Below are 4,415 nucleotides of genomic sequence, written 5' to 3'. Positions count from 1 at the left end.
GGGGCAGCACATGATGAAGGCTGAAAAAGCCGGCGATCTCATTTTGAGTTCGCGCTTCTTTAAATGTTTTCACGTGTTGTTTAAAAAGTAGCACATAGTCATGTTACGTGAGGTTGCCGATAATGCAAGCGTGATTCTGCTTGTTTCTACAAAAATATTGTGCGAGAAGTATTGCACAACACCAAGGAGGTTTTTATAACCTCCTTGCACCACACCCGTGAAGTCCTCAGTGGCATATTTTGTTTGTCACTTGTACGCAGTTTGAGAATACAAAAATCTGTGCAAAATTTACCACTCATGACCTATGCCAGCCTTTAGAACTAGTGCTGCCATCTCATTTCAGCCAGCCAGACACTGCGCAGGGATAACCGAGCATATTTTACGCGCTCCCTTCGAAGCTCTGTCGACTCACTTCCAACCGCAATATTTAGGTTGAGCTGTATTCATCACCACGCATCGCTACGACACCCGGTAATACGGCACGTTAAAGATAGCAGTCATGTATGGTTGTTTCCCGCTCTGCTGGCACATAATAAAATGCGGCAGTGGTAACGTCCCCAAGTGACTCATTTACTACGAGGGAAGTCGTAATGGACGGCTCCGCATATTCAGTATTGTGCGTTTTTATCGCTGACAATTTCAAAAATTTCCCCGCCTCAACCGCTGGCTCGTTTGCGGTGAAACTGCACACAGGGCTTGCGTATTATGGTAACTTTTGTATCGTAGCAAGTTTGACAACGGTACTTCCTTAGTTGAGCCGTGCATGATGCGAAAACATAATCGTCTACGTAGAGATCGGCAACCAAAACCCGCAGACGACGCTTTTTCGCTGAAGGGCGGCAGTGGCGCCATCTGTTTGCGGTAGCGCAAAGCGTCGCGACAAGGCGACAAGGCCGTCGAGGAGAGCGTTGCAAGGAGCGTGGGCCGTTTGAATATGCCGGTCCTGTCGTTTCGTCTGCTTCTACTGAAGCGCTTACAACATTTTCGACTAATTAAGCGGAAAAATATCAGAACAAATGATTTAACGAGGCTTTACCTTTTAAAGAATATTGTTTGCAAAGCTCGCCTCGGTGGCCTTGTCGTTACGGTTTCCACTGCCCAAAACAGATGGAGCCACTGCCGCCCTTCAGCGAAAAAGCGTCGTCTGCGGGTTTTGGTTGCCGATCTATACGTAGACGATTATGTTATCACATCATGCACGGCTCAACTAAGTAAGTACCGTTGTCAGACTTGCTACGATACAAAAGTTACCATAATACGCAAGCTCTGTGTGCAGTTTCACCGCAAACGAGCCAGCGGTTGAGGCGGGGAAATTTTTGAAAGTGTCAGCGATAAAAACGCACAATACTGTAGTGCGTTTTTATCGTGAAGACTTTCAAAAATTTCCCTGCCTCAACCACTGGCTCATTTGCGGTGAAACTGCACACTGAGCTTGCGTATTATGGTAACTTTTATGTCGTAGCAAGATTGACAAAGGTACTTACTGAGTTGAGCCGTGCATGATGCGAAAACGTAATCGTCTACGTAGAGATCGGCGAACCAAAACCCGCAGACGACTTTTTTTTTCGCTGAAAGGCGGCAGTGGCGCCACCTCTTTTCAGCAGTGGAAAACGTCACGACAAGGCCGCCGAGACGAGCGTTGCAAACAATATTATTTGAAAGATAAAGCCTCATTAGTTGTTCTGATGTTTTTTTCCGCTCAACTAGTCGAAAATGTTGTAAGCGCTTCAGTTGAAGCAGACGAAAAGGCCGGAACGGCATAATCAAAGGGCCCGCGCTTCTTGCAACGCTCGCCTCGGCGGCCTTGACGCGACACTTTCGACTGCCGAAAAAAGATGGCGCCACTGCCGCCATTCAGCGAAAAAACGTCGTCTGCGGGTTTTGGTTCGCCGATCTTTACGTAGACGATTACGTTTTCACATCATGCACGGCTCAACTCAGTAAGTACCGTTGTCAAACTTGCTACGATACAAAAGTTACCATAATACGCAAGCTCTGTGTGCAGTTTCACCGCAAATGAGCCAGTGGTTGAGGCAGGGAAATTTTTGAAAGTCTTCACGATAGAAACGCACAATACTGTAGACCGCCTGGGGGTTCCTGAACGTGCGCAGACACTGCACAGCACTCGGGCTTTTATGAATTCCGAGACAGGGATTCGATTCTATCGGCAGCCGAATGCCAAAGCCATTGCGGCGGGTCAACAGAAAATTCGTGCATCAGTATGAATAAAAAGGTCACGTTTCCATGGCCGTCCGGATGGGGTTGATTAGTTGATTAGCACTCTCAGGTTCCTCATATCCGCAAAAGCGCCTTCAGGATTGCGAGCAACCTACACTCTGCACACTATGACGTAATCTTGCTGGTGATGGCACGGCAGTGAGAGAATGACAGACTGAAGATAGCGAACAATTCTGAGAGGAACGTTTGAGGTTTTCCATCTTGAAGTTCGAGATCTACGTAGTATTATCGCGAGAACTTCCGCTTTCTCATAAATTTCCCGCTACATTTAGGAAAAAGTGTGACACCTTCCCAAAGCGCCACATTTGCTTGTAGACACTCCTTGCCGAAATGACGAAACCTCGACCACCCCGACACCCAAACCAAGCCTATATAAATCCACACCTCAAAAACCTTGTACGCTTGAAGTGCCCCGAAAGCCGAGGCCAGTAGTGTCATTATGCAATCCATTTCAACGAATTAAGATAGGACCGCATAATTATTTTGGTCCCAGATAAATGCAACCGCAACTAAATGTTGTGTATGGCTACCTATCAAAATAAGATAGTCAAATAAGCTTTTTTTGTTAATGGAAGACTGTAATTCGTCGGAGTCTATGCTTTGCTTCATTTTCTGGTTATGAAAACGACTTTCAAGTGCTTCGCACGAATTTATACAGTGTAAATACCCGGAGAGCCACACTGCCATGAAAACAGCGGCAGTGCATCTGCAGTATGATTTGCTGGAGAAAAGGGAAGGAGTATCCACAGGCTTCCATTCTGTGCATGACCACATCACTGAGCTACAACGTATTTTTCGTGGCCACCGGACAAACACTGTAGTTATTTGACATGGATGCATCAAGGGAGGAAGCCAATCACTTAAATATGGTGATATCTGTACCAAGACAAGTCTCTCGTTAGGCCCACCGAGACAACTACGTGATTCAGTCGCCGGAGGAATACTACCTTGTGGCAATATATGTGCCGTACTTGGACTCTCTCACTGTTTCCTCAGCTTGCCTCTTTTCTGAAAGCAATGAGAGAAGCTTCAAACTTCTCCAGCTGCATCCATTAAAAATGAAGCACTTGAGCCGTGTCGAGTTTGCTCCCCTCGCCGAAGAAATCCAATGCTTTTACGGCATCGAGAACTTCAAAGAAGAGGCCATCTCTTGGTATGAGATGTGGCACAACAAAACTAGGGACCTATCAGAAATACTTGCTGCGAGCCTCTACATCAGGCCAAGACATTCTTCCCGTGTTGCAAAAGCCATTGAGGTGGCTCTGGCTTTGCCAGCTACTACCTGTACGGTCGAACGCTCCTTCAGTACAATGAGGAGAGTGAAAACCTGGCTACGCTCAACGATGACAAACGACAGGCTGGACAGCCTTTGTATGATGAATATGCACTGAGAGCGTGTAATGAAGCACAGAAATGACTATCACCCGTGTCATCACGCAATTCACCGAGAAAAATCCCAGGCGTCTGCAGATGCCGTTCAGGGAAGACTGACTGAGTGACTGTAATTGCGTGTTTGAGAACATATTGCACTGTGTGCGGGTCATCAATTCAGGTGAGTCGAGAACCCACGTACAGCAAGACTGAACACTCTTCTCCACGAAGTGATAGTACCTTTTTGCATTTTTATTAATTTGAATTGTTTGTTCATTAATAAACTACAATGCATCTCCCCAAGCCACGTCCAATTTGCTGTTGGTAATTTTTCTTTACTGTGCGTATTCTACTTATTTATTCATAAATAAATTTACTCCACAAATAGTGCCGTTTTGCTGTAAACATACTCCCCCCCAAAAAAATTCTGCGGACGCCCTTGCACGTTTGTTTACATTTGGCCTTGCTCTCTGCACCTGAACATGCTATCTTTAGAAGCAACTGGCAACCGTTCTTTCTGCCACTGCTCTGCAATTTATAAGCATGTGTAGAGTGCTACATGGAGCAAAAGCTTGACAGTTCTAATCGCACGCCTGCCGTGTGAAGTATTAATTTCAACCAGTTGAATTTCTAAACGTACGTAGTTAAATCTCTGTAAATGTAATCTTGCAATTCATCTCCATTAAAGTGCACCTCCTGCAACCAGGAACGAAACTGCAACCTTGAGCTCAGCTGTAGAGCACCACAGTCACTGAGCCACTACAGAAAGTCCAACTGGTACTGAACACCCGAAAGAAAACCAAAGC

This window comes from Amblyomma americanum, chromosome 2 (assembly GCF_052857255.1).
Source record: "Amblyomma americanum isolate KBUSLIRL-KWMA chromosome 2, ASM5285725v1, whole genome shotgun sequence".
NCBI classification, from domain to species: Eukaryota; Metazoa; Arthropoda; class Arachnida; order Ixodida; family Ixodidae; genus Amblyomma; species Amblyomma americanum.
This window is presented reverse-complemented; position numbering follows the sequence as displayed.